At 38.3% G+C, this 14300-nt stretch overlaps 1 long non-coding RNA gene across 2 annotated transcripts in view; it reads left to right on the forward strand.

The window, feature by feature from the left end:
- Positions 1–299: 299 nt before the first annotated feature.
- The window catches only part of LOC135749217 (uncharacterized), a 95690-nt gene continuing 81689 nt past the window's right edge, over positions 300–14300 (forward strand). For both annotated transcript variants that reach the window (XR_010532314.1, XR_010532313.1), the window contains exons 1-3: positions 300–993; positions 1256–1440; positions 9983–10170. This is a non-coding gene — a long non-coding RNA (uncharacterized lncRNA). The remainder of the gene's footprint in view (positions 994–1255; positions 1441–9982; positions 10171–14300) is intronic.

Here is a 14300-nt window from a genome sequence, read left to right on the forward strand (position 1 = left end):
GATCGTTTGAAACTATTATTATTTCACTCTAGCTTACAACCATAAACAATTTATAGAACCATTTTAACATACGAGACTTGGAGAATGTATATGTTTTTGTTAAATTCTTAGCGGTAAGAAAGTGAAGAAGTAACTTGACAGGTGCTAACTGATTTGTCCACTAGACAGTTTTCGCTTTAGATCCTGTAACAAACCAGATCTTCTTCTCTTTTACACCATTGCCCCAAGCGCAGACAGATTAAGACCATATGAACCACAGCAAATCCGCCACGACGAGGGGTTTTATGCTGGGTTGCCCCTTTAATTCAAACAGATACATTTCTCTGCGACGGGTAGCCTATTTGATATTGTTTTCTTGCTAACTACATTGTCTTGTCTCTCATCATGACAACTATTATAACAAAGATTATGTTTTAAATATTTAAAATATAGTTATAATACATTTATAAAAATACAGTTTTAAACATAATATCAAAATTATAAAAAAAACTATTACAAATCCAACTGGCAAAACAAAATATTTTTGTGAAACTGTGCCGTGCAGAAATAATTTCAAACAAAATATGTTAAGACGCAAATTAACTGCACATATTGCATCTAATAGCCTACTATTTTTATATCAGTACAACAAATGTTAATTTAAAAAAACATCCTGCATTATTGGTTTAACCAAAAATGAAACAAACAAAAATAAAAAATGGTGTCGACATAACTTCATGCATGATTTAGAGAACCGACTTGTTAAAGTCTCTCTGAGCCGAAAGGGATCGCTGTAGGCGCTGCTACAGAATTGTAGTGCACGAGGTCACGTGTTACTGCACCCTGAAAGCCTCTCAGAGTGAAGAATGATGACGCTTAAACTCAGTGGACCAATGCTGAGTTCAAAGCACAACAAACGGTAGACATAAGAAGAAATTACTACGATGTCGACTGTGATAATAAAGACACTTTTTTACATATGCGCTTTACATCTGCACCACCACCTGCCTGTGTGTAAGTGAATTAAACTCATTTGGGACAATGACTAGCCCAGTGCTGATGTAATGCAAGCTAATGTATATGAAAATAAAGTATGCATTTGGATTTTGTCAATTCGTATGTTTAATTAATTGTTTACAGTGTCTAATTCAATTTCATTAATTCACGGATAATTAGCGCCACTAAGTCCAGTTTTTTTTATGTTTACTGTTTTTGCTAAAGCAAAGTCAAATCGGACAATGGGCAATCACATTTTAATATTATTTCTGTTTCTAAGTTTACCCGGGGTAACATTTGTATGACGTCAGTATTCATCAATAGAGCATTATCGGCAGATTTGAGTTCATCTTCACCAATGGGATTCGATATGCAGCCTGTTTAGCGATGGTGGAGGGGTGACTGAAAGACAGTATGGACAGAAAAATGCAGCAGGGAGTAGTCACACACACACGCTTGCAAAAGGTAGGAAACTGTTTATTTAACTTAAATGACATTTTATATAAATAATATCGTTGCCAAAGCAGTCGAGTAAGTGGATAAATAATCTTAGAACCGCACTTTTAAGTATGCGATTTCGCAAAGTATGACGTATTTTCCTTTTGATTTTATTTTCAAACGCTAGTTGCCGTGAACTCCAAGACTGGACGGCAAGGGGAGGTGTAGGCTTAGGATATGCGCTCCTAGTGATTATACAAAGTTATTCACACAGACTTTCTACTCAATAATTTTTTTTTACAGTCCTAGAAATTATACAGATTTCTTTAATAATTGACTGCTATGTTCACAGCCATGCGTGTTTTAATGTAACTTGCTGTCCAGACAGACAAGTGTATGTATAGGCTAATGTAACATATCAAACGATGTACAGCTGGGCCGACAAAAAAGGGGGGGCGGAGAAGTAGAGGGGTGTTGTTTCAAGTGGTGCTTTTCCACCAATATGCCTCGGGGAAACGACGTAATTTAATTTGAATTTAGAAACTATTATTAGAAAGCATTATCTATTGTAGCAGACTAATTGCTTCTCGCGTTCGCGTGCAGATTGGTCTGGTTAAACAAAGTTAGTTAACGTGAAGCGCGTGACAGGTTTTTCTCAAGGCATAAGGTTAGGGGTGTCTCTCACGACAGCAGTGGGCAGCCGGTAACGTGTACCTCTCTCACTGTCCCCTCAAACGGATTTTAGCCTCTTCAAATCTGCCCTAAACCGATTAGTTGACGCCAAATATTCTTTGATGTATTAGCTAAGGGGTTTTGCCACTTGGAAGCCAATTGAAATTCTAAACAGTCCCCCGCTAATGCTTTGGGGAGATCCGTAGCGAATAATGGATGTGATTTATTTTTGACCTTGCCATTTTTATGAAATGATTAAACACATCTGCACAAGAAGGCTCATATCCCTTAGGCGATGAAGTAACATTAATAATAATAATAATAATAATACATTCAAATTATTAGATTTTATAAAAAAAATAATATAATTTTTAAATAATAATTTAAAATAATTTTTTTAAGTATAACATTATAAGCAATGTGATTGGCTTTGCATTTAAATTATGCAAGTTTTAAATAAAAGATAAAAGGGAAACTTTTTTGTTTGTCATGTGTTCCTCTGTTACATTTATAAAATCTCTTTGCAAAAGTGTCTAGCAAATTACAATCACAATACTGGGAGGTTTTACAGATACTCTTGTCTTCTAATGGATTCAGAGCTGGTACAAATCACCTTGTTTTTACATTTTGTTCAAGAGTTGTTTGTAATACTGTAAAATATATAATTGAAGTGGACCACAGTCGATTTCTTGTCATCCTTTTGATGTTTATACCTTTTCTTATTAGATTTTTAGTGCTATACTAAATAAATTGCACAAATATTCCTATAAAATATTATTATTCAACATATGTTTTTTTTTTATTATATGAGTATAAGCAGTTGTGTAGAATTATATGTTAATCACATGCATGTTTTTAGTCATAACAATACTGCTAGTAGAGCAATAATAGCTATGAACCAGATATCTTTGTACCACAAGATCAAAAGGGGCAATGTTTATCTTTTAAAAGGGGCAGTCTATATCTGTCGGTGCTCTGGTTTGTAGAGGTCCTCTTATTGAAACTACCAAGGCTGTTGATGGCGGAGTTCATTTATTTTAAACATGATTATTTGTTATTCTTTTCTGACCCCCTGGAACAGGTGCGAAAACAGCATGAGGGAGTTCCAGCTGATTTAATCGACTTACTGATTTTTGTCATGATAGCCTTTTTCACCTCAGTCAATTTTAAAGTGTTTATATACTAGTCAGAGATAGACTGGGTCTCCGAGACCCCCAGCTGAGGCTCCATATTCCCGGTAGTGTTCTTCAGAGGCCCCTGGTGACTGTTAGCCAGGCTAAACGATGTGATGATGAGCTTTTTATGAGAATGGATTTAGAATTGAGAGATTTCAGACAAAGATTGTGTGCATTTTTCTCTCTATTTTTTTCTCTCTGTCTTTCCCCGTGTCCTTCTTCCTTCCCTGCCAGTCGGTCAGATTATGATTGATTTGGTTGAAATGGATTGTAGGAAGCAGACATTGATTTTTCAATGACTTCTCACCAAAATATATACAGTGTATGTGTGTGTATATATATATATATATATGTGTGTGTGTGTGTGTGTGTGTGTGTGTGTGTATATATATATATATATATATATATATATATATATATATATATATATTTATTTATTTATTTATTTATTTATTTATTTATTTATTTATTTAGTTATTTAGTTATTTATTTATTTATTTATTTATTTATTTATTTAAAGTTGTATCCACTAGGTGGACATTCTAGCATCTGAAATTCTCTTTCTCTTGCACCCTGCGTCTTTCTCTGCTCTGAGAGGCAGAAAGTACCATAATGCAGTCTAGTCAACGATGAGACAAATGACCTGTAATGTTATTTTGAAATGAGTCAGTAGGCCGAGGGACTAAAGGAGTATTGATTGAACCTAATGAGGATTGAGTGTTGGGAAAACAAGCCTTTTCAGTGTTTTGCTGAAGCATCTCTTATCAGCACAACAACCTAGTGCTCTCCCAACCACAGCATTGCTGCTGCTGATAACCGTCTTGTATGGCTCATTTGCAGTCTGTTTATATTGTGTGCACAGATCAGTAGCCGAGTTATGATGAAATGCCTTCAGGTAACATTTGTTAAGAAAACAGTGAATCTGACAGTGAATATTTCTAGCATGCATAGTATTTTCTAGCATGCATCAGTGTTATAGAGATGCATAGCTAATTTTCACATTATTATGTAGACAAAGAATTACCGAGCAGCTGGTTTATGGAGTAATACAGCCCAGGCTTCATTATGCAGGGCCATAATTATTATGAAGCTTTATTATGATTGGAACCATCTCAATGTACATTCTATCAGCAGTTGTAGAATGTGTGAATTGATTTTATAGATCAGAATTTCTTTTTCTTTAAATTAGATTTTTTATTTGTAAAGAATGAAAAGTAATTCTCCTAAGCATCTATGGTCAATAGTTTGGCTGTCATCAGCTGATCTGGGGTCTGAATAATGATTTCAAGATTATCCATAATCCACAACATCATTGCAGTGGTGTCATTCTGCTGACTTACTTCTACTGACTGAAGGAACATTGTAGTTGTTAACAATTTCTACATCATCATATGAATGTACAGTGCAGTATGATGGGAAGCAGCCTCAATGAACTACTTTTCTGTCTACAAAAACCACACATATAAAGTAATTTTGCTTGGAATAAAAATATTGCATTTCCTGTTAGGATAATTTTTACTTTGTTCAGGGCTGTTTTTGTTTTTCTAAAAAAAAAAGATTTTAATGTATGTATGTAGATAAGGCCTTCCTTAAATGTTAAATGTATATTTTTGGTAATTAGTTTTTGTGTGTTTCATATGCATAATTCTAAAATAAAATATACATAAAATACCAGGCTTTGCATGCATAAAAACACAATCTTTCCAGCAAGTGCCTCAGTGAGACTCAATGAAACCCTTTGCAGTCCCTGGTCTGTCAAAATGCCTTTAATTGGTGTGAGAAAACAAGCACCCACAGTTGTTTTATTTCTGACTGCAGTTGTCAGTGCACACAAGACATGCTAAAACGACCTCCTGAGAATAAGGGTAAATGCAATAAAAAAATCTTCCTCTTTGGCTTAAGTAATGATGATGTTGTAAACCGTGTGACTTTAGTTTTATGTGGTTTTAATGCCCGACCAAATAGACCGTATCGTTTAAAAGTAACAGCTGTTGAAAGTTTGTAAGTTGAGGATAAATAACGTTTACCTATTTATATATTGTCCCTAAGTGCTTCATTATGTATATACTATGTCACTGCAATAGTATCCTTGCTATTTTGCCATCATCACACCATTTGGTATATTCTTTCAGCAATGGATCTTTTTAAGTGAACCCCTCCTGCCCTCCCGTTGGTCAGAACTGTGCCACGCCCACTCTAGATACAGTTCATTCCCAGGACTGAAGTTCGAGCAACTCATTTGGGACCCCTGTTACAGGTAATCAACTGAAGCTGCGGCATAATTCTTAGGAGGAGCTGTGTTCGCCTCTCCTCTTCCGTGAGCAGGAGCGTGTTGTTGTTTTGTTTTCTCTGAGCAGGTCTTTGATGCCATATCCTTTTACATTCGCTCAATCCCAGCAGCCATGTTTCATAAACATCCAACGGAAAACATCCTCTGCATTTGAAATGTAGATGGCTTTTTCTGCCTCGCTCTCTGCATACCGTGCTTGCCCTCTCACATTCTCCTGCCATCGCTCTCTCGCAGAAGAGGTGTAGGGTTTCTCTCCACTGCCTTTGATACGTTCGAACAGCTACCCGATCAAGCCTCAACGTTTTGGGTGTCAGGTGTAATCTGTGGCAACAACAACGCGAGTGAGGCCTCATTCCCCATTTGCTTCTCATTAGGATGATATCACTGAGGTGCCGGATCCAAATTACTGTAGCTGTTTTGTTATGCTGCGATAGCACATGATACAGCTTCTCATAATACATAAGGGATACATGTGAGAACATCACTGCAAAATGCAGACCAATTGGAATACTATAAATAACTATGCTCTTATGTACAGTTGTCGTTGTTTAATGGTTAATGTTTCATTGTGAGTGATACTATAGTGATAATACTGCAAGCATAAGATGAATGTATATGCCATGTAAATATAAAATTATTAAAAATGTTGTGAAATTTTCATACCATTGACCACACCAATTTTCCACACTTTTACTAAGTAAGATAGCATAAGACATTGTTAAGCTGGTCTGAATCTTTCAGCTGAGTCTTCTTCCAGCTGTTCCCCCACACCTGGCCAGGCTTTTAAGGGCATAATGCTTTAGGTATCTGTCAAGCCCTCTGTTCTTCAATGCCTCTGAGGTACTTTGCTTGTTTGTGTGTGAGAAATATGTCCCCAATCTCAGCCTTTAAACATTTGACTTTTGTTGCTTGGGGCCCAGGCATTATTTACTGATGATATGTTTGCATAACCCTCTTCCTCGCCTCGGTTCTCCCTCAGGGAGGATGCATTTTAGTGTGACACACTGGTATCTGCAGGTGTGTTAGCTTTTCATGTCCCGCAAGCATCTGTAACCCAGATACATTTGGTTCCACCTAGGGCTGCGTGATATACAAAACAATGATCATAATTGTTATAACAGTATTCATATCGCAGAGAGTTGCGAAAACTTACATTTATTTTACGTGTCTAACTTTTGTTTGTTGCATGTTTTGATTGTCTAAGTTAGACCAATTAAGGAACCTTACTAAATACCTGCCATTGAGGTCTTATACTGTTATACTATTGGCTAGACCTAGGAACAAAGGTGAACCTAGCAGCTCAAAGCAGAGAGTGGAAAAAATATGGCAGGAGTAGAGACGAGCGAGGAAAACGACAACGATGGACTTGTGCCTAAAAAGAATGGTATGTCTGAAATAGTTTTTTAGCCCGAGTTAGATTTAATTACATCAGAAGAATATGTATTACCTGTTTAATTCAGTATGATAATTACATATATAAATTATTTTAAAAAGTAGCTAGTAAAAATAGCATTTCTCTAGGGAAATAATATATGGCTAGATATATTGTTATTGCAACGCTCAACAGTAGAAGTGTATATTGTATATTTTCTTAATATTGTGCAGTCGTAGTTCCACCATTACAATACAAATGCACTAAGATCAAAGAGCCTCTTGGCTCACATGTACATGCTGAGGCAAGAGTCACTTCTGGATCCAGTGATGACAAACAATTATACACTGTTATTATTTTGTAATTAAATTGTAAGTAAAATGTATTTTAATGTGTTTTAAGCAGTAATATTCATAATACCCTGAATATAACATTTTCACATTATGAAGTAAGTTTAGTTTAAAGAGCACCTATTGTACGATTCACATTTTTAAATTTCCTTTGGTCTGTTATTAGTACATGTTAATGATATGCAAAAGGTACATAGCCCAAAGTAGGGGTGTGCTATATGATGATATTTGATCGTGAACTATTAAAATGTCTCCACGATCCACTTTTTCGGAAGCATCGTTGTATCGTGATTCGTGCCTACATCCGCATTTAACTCGCACGCGTCCGTGGAGCTTTTAAAGTATACTGACCCCGGCCACGTGCGGATGGCCGTGTTCCGACACATACGCAATACAAATGATTTCTTTTTCAAGTTATTACCTACCAGGTCGTCAGGGCAGCACTGATTTGCAATACATTACAAAAAATTGGTAAAGTGAAGAAAATCCACCATTCCACCATTACAAACAAAGTTTAGAACAAACATCAAGAAAACAAAGAACAGGAATCAAACATTATGGTGACGAAAATGCTCCACAGTTTTCTGTCCTTGGAAGAATTTAAAATAAAGGAAGAGAAAACAATAGTGTGTGTACAAATGCTGTCTATTTCCTTTGTGTAATTGTTTGTTTGTAGTGGAGTGTCCTGTTTCAATATTTTCTCGTGCATGCGCTGTTATACGCATACTGTCCGTGCACTTTCTTTGCATATATTTGTTACCTTGTAGGACTGCATTTTTAAAATGGGGGCATTAGTATGGCTGTATTAAGGCTCAGTAATGGCAAAAAAATTATTAAAAAACAACATGAAAAAAGAATTGCGATAAAATTGTGAAAACGTGATTTTTACGAAACCAATTATTATTTTCCCCATATCGCCTACCTCTACCCCTAAGTAAACAATGATGTGAGTTATCGTCTCCAACATAAATCTCTTTTTTTGGAGCTACTAAAGTGTACAGTATGTGGAAAATAATGTGTTTTTTGAACCATAAACCATGCAAACACATTGGGCCCTATCTTGCACCCAGCGCAATTGACTTTGTCAGTGACGCATGTATCATTCGTATTTTGCGCCGGCGCACAGCGGGGTTTTTCCCTCCACAGATGCACGTCAGCAAACTAGGGAATGAACTTGCGCTCCCTGGGCGGTTCAGCGCAAAAAGGAGGCGTGTTGCGGCGCAAACCATCTCTTATGCTATTTTGCAGTTTCAAAAAACAATTGCGCTACTAACCAAAAAAAACTAGTCTAAAGTCAGTGGCGCGTTGCGCGTGGTTCATTCTGCTATTTTAAGGGCGCATGCTTGACCATAATGTATAGCGTGAACAACGCGCATACACTTTGCTTATCTAATCTACACAGATGCAACAGTTATTTTTGCAAATCATAAATTGTTACACTTAAAAATATTAATACACGAGATAAGGGGAATCATAGTGGTGAGCATGTGGTGATCGTTTTTATTTATTCTCATGCAAATAACGATTAAAATATTTTCATAACTTTGTTGTGTGGCTGTATTACGTTTATTTTATGTAAATAATAGTTAAAATGTTTTCATAAGAAACCTTAATGTATATGAACTTGATTTGTAAGAGTACTTTGGGGTTGGACCTTGCTTGCGTTTCTTGGGTCCGATTTCAAAGCCCCCAAACCCTTTCAGCGGTGAGGGTGGACGCAGCGATGTCCTCTGCTGGCGTCAAGTCCTGAGGCAGATCCACCTCCCGTTACACGGCGTGTCTGATTTATGCTGGCAAGCGTGGGATTCCCCCGTACAAGGACGTCGGTCTCCTCGGCTGTGAACCGCTCCTGGCGTGCGCCTGGTAAATCCGTCATAATAATAGCAACCCGCCATGGAACTTGCGCCCTTGCGTTTAAAGGGAATGTTGGCTAGCGTTCTGATTGGTTTATTTGACGTTACGCCCAAACCACACCTATGAATAATGAACCTACTTCAGACCAACCCCTTATTGATTTGCGCCCGGCGCAAGAGTTATTTCTCACGCCGGGAAAATAGCAACAGCGCCCAAGATCCGCCCACAAACTCACTTGCGCGTTGCGCTTCGCACTTGCGTTTCAGATCGTTAAAATAGAGCCCATTGTATTATACCAAATACACAAAGTAACGTTGTTTTTTAGCAATGAAAAAGGTGCTGACATATTTCTCTTTCTGCAGATATGTGGCTCTTTAGACAACATCAGGAGTGAGCCGCCCATTACTGTGTAACGTAGCTGAAGCCTTGGTTCTCATAGCCTAACATTGCATCCACAATCACGTACCTCCGTGTGCCGTCGCTGGGAGGATCCACGAGGGTTCAGAAGCAGAGCCGGAGTCTGAATATTTTGAGTCGGGGGGAAGGAGGGAAAGTTAAGAGGGCCGTCCATGCGGGAGACAGTAGAGGTGTGCAGAGGTGAAGGCTGCGCTTCCGTCCTTGAGGGAGTCCATTTAAACAATGGTTTGAAAGTGAAGCTAGACAGCACCCGGCGTCGTTTTTTTTTTTTTGACGAGAAAGAAAGAGATTGAGGTGGTTGGCAGGGATGCCTTTCCACATGAAACGTCTAGTGTTTTCATAGACTGAATTTCCTGTTGTAAATATTCACTGAATGCTCATTTTCCTTACCTTTCTTTCTCTGTGTTTCTTTTGTGTCTGTTTTCTTTATCTCACACAGGTCCTGATGGAGAGGGAGGAAGGGAAAAAGAACCAGAGAAAGGACGAAGAAAAGCCCATAATGCTGTAATGCCCATTAGCGAGATTTCACGCATTCTCTCTGATCTGACTCACTGACAGCAGCCTCTAAGAGACTATAATGAGAATGTTTGGCAGGGTTCTGTGTGTGTGTCTTATGTCAGTGTCTAGGTAAGTGTAGTTTCTTTGTGCACCACTCATCAACTGTGACAGAAAATATTTGAAATGATGTATTCACGCCCACACTTATTCCCCACACACATTATTATTCTTTTACAATGAGAGCTGCTCTATAAACAGGTCTTGTAAAAGCAGAACTTTAGATTCGTGTACAGTATCTCAACATTTTTCATTTTAGTGAAACACATAATGGGTTAATTTACTCTAATGTGCTCCTTAGACTAACTAAAGGGATCATATTGCCTGTGGTTAGACCTAGACCAATCTAACATACTACTTAAAACTTTTAGCATTCTGAAATGCTTTTTCAAAAAGTAGTGCGTCTGTCCTCATTACGAAATTTGAAGTCTCCTCATTTAATTCTTTAACGGCAGCAAAAATTGACTCAAAACACCCATCCGCTGCTTTCTTTTTCTTGCTCTTTCTCATGCTCTCGCATTTTATTTTACACAAATTAGCTTTGGTCCTGGAGGGCAAAATGACAAGAGGTTACTGGGAGACTATGTGTTTAATTAATTGAAAAATGCTCAGATTGCTTTTACAGTTGTTATTGGAGGTGAAAAAATGGAATCCGTGTTGCCAGTACTCAGGCGTAATTAGCTCCTGGGGGACTTGGATATTTAGCATTAGCAATGTTGCTGCACTTAGGACACAAATTTCTATTTTGATAATGAAGGGCCTGGGCTGTCGTTGGGGACAGCTGTAGTTGGGGGGGTTGAGGGTTTGGAGGTCCTGCGTGGAGGAGAGAGACACCCTGTCTGCTCTGTGTGTGTGTGTGTGTCTGTAAAGGATATGGCAGCCAGGGCTCCCAGGGGCCGTGCATTACCCAAAGTATTTAAGTTTCCAATTAAACTGAGAACTTGCGCCCACTGTAGCAAGTCTGGAAACGACCAATGAGATTCTACACACAGCTTAAGGAACCCATGGGCCGTAGAAGACGAATAAAGAGGGCAGGAAAATGGACTAAGGAAAAAAACAAGAGAAAAGCCTTTGTTTATTCAAACGTTAACTTTATTTGGTCTTTATCTAATTTTTTCTGTACCGAAGTGGTTGGGAGCAATAGAAGGCAGTGTGAGAAAGAAAGAGAGAGGAAAGGGAAAATACAAGACTTTAATGATCTGCTGTGGAGAATCAGTGTGGAATCCTTGGAGACTGCTGGGCTTGTTTGAAGCAGCATGGTCTCATTTGGTTTGGACTGAGTGTGGCAGTCCAACCGAGCTCTTACACCATGCTGTCTAAATGCCTGCCTGCTACTTTACTGTGTGTGTGTGGACATATGCCATGTGGAGTGGATACAGGGCATGTGTGAAAGAGTAAATCTGGTCAACTGTGATTTCCACATTAGTCATGTCATTTAATTTTTATTCACCATTTGCTTTTGAGTTTTTATCTTTATTTATTCCTTTGAGAATAGAGAAAGTGCTCACACTAGCTTTGTTTTATTCTTGAAAAGATTTTGAATTATATATATATATATATATATATATATATATATATATATATATAACTGAACATGCTGTTAAACACTAGACCAGTCTCATAGAGAATGAGACGTGGTCTGGGAACCACATGCTAATTTTCTCGTATTTGAGGCGTGGTTTATGAATGCCCAGAGCCGTTTATTGGGCGCTACGAATGTCTATCAAATGCGTCTGTACGTAGGTCATAGCCAATCGTTTCAATTATACCAGATGACGTATGTAGAGAGACATCAATTCAAGTGTCAACAGTTTTTATTGGGTAAGTGTGGACACAGCTGAAAGCTATGCAACTAAATCTGTAGCTGTATATTGATATTGAAAAGCAGCACAACTTAGTGGCTAGGGCTGTGCGATTTAGGGAAAAAATCTAATTGCGCTTTTTCTGCCAGGAATTGCGATTGCGATTCGATTTGCGATTAAATTTTGTAGCAGATGCAATGTGCATCTGCCTCTTTAGATGGTTAGATCTTACTGATACTGCTTATGGGTCTGGTGATTTAACTGTATTCTTATGTTTTTTTTTTTTTGTGAAAATAAGGAAACAAAAACAAAGAAATTAAGAATATAATTAACACTTCTTATTGTATGAAATGTAAAATGATCTTTAGCTTGGACTAACACTGACACAGTATTTAAATAAGTGGGTTCATTATAGCTGCAACTTTAACAACAATTTAAAATATTTAAATGGGTGACTGAGTTTTACTGAAAAGATTTGAATGCATGTTTGTTTGTTTTTGAAAACAAAGAACTGTAATACTCAACTTCATAACTATCAAAATATTAAAAAGCTACATTTGGGATTTTTAAAATGAATATAAAATCCAAATGCGTTCAATGTCATGTCATTTCATTCAAGTGACATTAGCAACCCAGTTAAATGGTATTAGTTTGTTTTAAATAAGGAGCCAGGCTTGTAAGCATTGTTGGGCGTGTGTGTGTGTAAAACGCATCATCCGTTTTGAGAGACGCGGGCGTGAAGTCTTGCGATGCGGACTTGCGGAGACAGGCGTGAGTATTTAATAAGCATAGAGACACAGGCTGTGCATGTGCGTCAAGTTTAAACAGCTTGTCTGTTGTGGAAGACGCGCACGAAAAGTCTTGCGATGCGGACTTGCGGAGACAGGCGGGAGTATTTAATAAGCATAGAGACACAGGCTGTGCGTGTGCGTCAAGTTTAAACACCTTGTCTGTTGTGGAAGACGCACGCGCAAAGTCTTGCAATAGGGAAACGGGCGCGAGTATTTAACAAGCATTGAGAGACACGGGCTGCGCGCATGCTTTAAATTGAAACCCCTCGTCAGTTTAGGAGAAGCGCTGTTTTGGTTGACGTGCCTCTCACGGAGAAAGCACAGCCATACTTGCGCTCGCTCAATTGGTTAGACTGTCACAAAGCCTCTCTGCATATTTCTCAAATCGCATCATATCGCATCCTTTCGCGATTTGCAAATCGCAACGTTGCACATCGCGATTGCGGTTCGATTTCGATTAATCGCCCAGCCCTATTAGTGGCACTGTGACAACCAAAGTAGGTAGGCTACAGGCATAATGACAATATGATATTAATAAATACCACTTACCATTTAAAAGTTAAATGGACTTCCTCAACGACGATGCCTAGCAGGTTGGTCATATAAAACTTTGGCTATCACGTCTTGCCATATCCAAACATCCTTCTTGGATATGAAATAGTTTAACGACAAAAGTTGCTCTTTTTAAAAAAATAAACTTGCGTTCAAAACTACTTACAACACTATCTAAGGCTGCATCGAAAAGTAACTTCGCATCTGCTCACGTGTTGGATAAACAAAACTGCTTTGGTGTGTCGCATAGACGTCGTCATCGTCTTGCGCTCTCCCCGTTCTGTGATTGGATCCCTATTCCAGGGGAAAAATAACTCAAGATTCATGGCGACATTAGCTAAGCCACATATATGTTGTCAGAAGCTGCAGTGCTTCACAGACAGTTTTTTTCAAGAGAAGAAATGCGACATAAAGTGCAGTCTGACTACTAAAGATGGTTTTGAACTGGAGTAATGGACAATGAGCATCTTACACCCAGCAGCTAATTCTGACAGTGTGGGTCCAGGAGTGTTCTTGCCAACATCTGCACTCTTATCACCTATGGTCCTAGATCTAGAAGAAGTACAGATCTCCTCAACACAGCCTAGATTCCAGACAGAGCCCAAAATTCCTCCCTGCAGGAAGATAAGGTTATTTGTCTTAAGGTGAAGACAGTGTTTTTGAAAATGTGTCAGATCATTCTATTAATTCTTATTACTTTAACATGGAGAAGTTCACCAAAATATAAAAAAGTCACCCTCATGCCATCCCAGATGTATACGACTTCTTTTCTTCAGTTGAACACGAAAGCTGTGTCCCAATTCAAGGGCTGCGACCTTCTAAGGACGCCACCTCAGAAGGCGAGCACTGGGTTTTGGATGTGGCAGCCACCGAAGTCCATGAAGAGAACTGAAATAAGACGGTCTAACCTTTGGAAGATCCATAATTTGCGTCACCTACTGTACACACCCACCGCGCCTGTCAGCAGGACACAGCAGAGACGTTTCTGACTTATATAAATTATGTATTTGTAATAAATATGGAACCAGAAAAATATTCATTTATTTTAGAAAATATG

Source organism: Paramisgurnus dabryanus, chromosome 2 (assembly GCF_030506205.2).
Source record: "Paramisgurnus dabryanus chromosome 2, PD_genome_1.1, whole genome shotgun sequence".
Lineage (NCBI taxonomy): Eukaryota > Metazoa > Chordata > Actinopteri > Cypriniformes > Cobitidae > Paramisgurnus > Paramisgurnus dabryanus.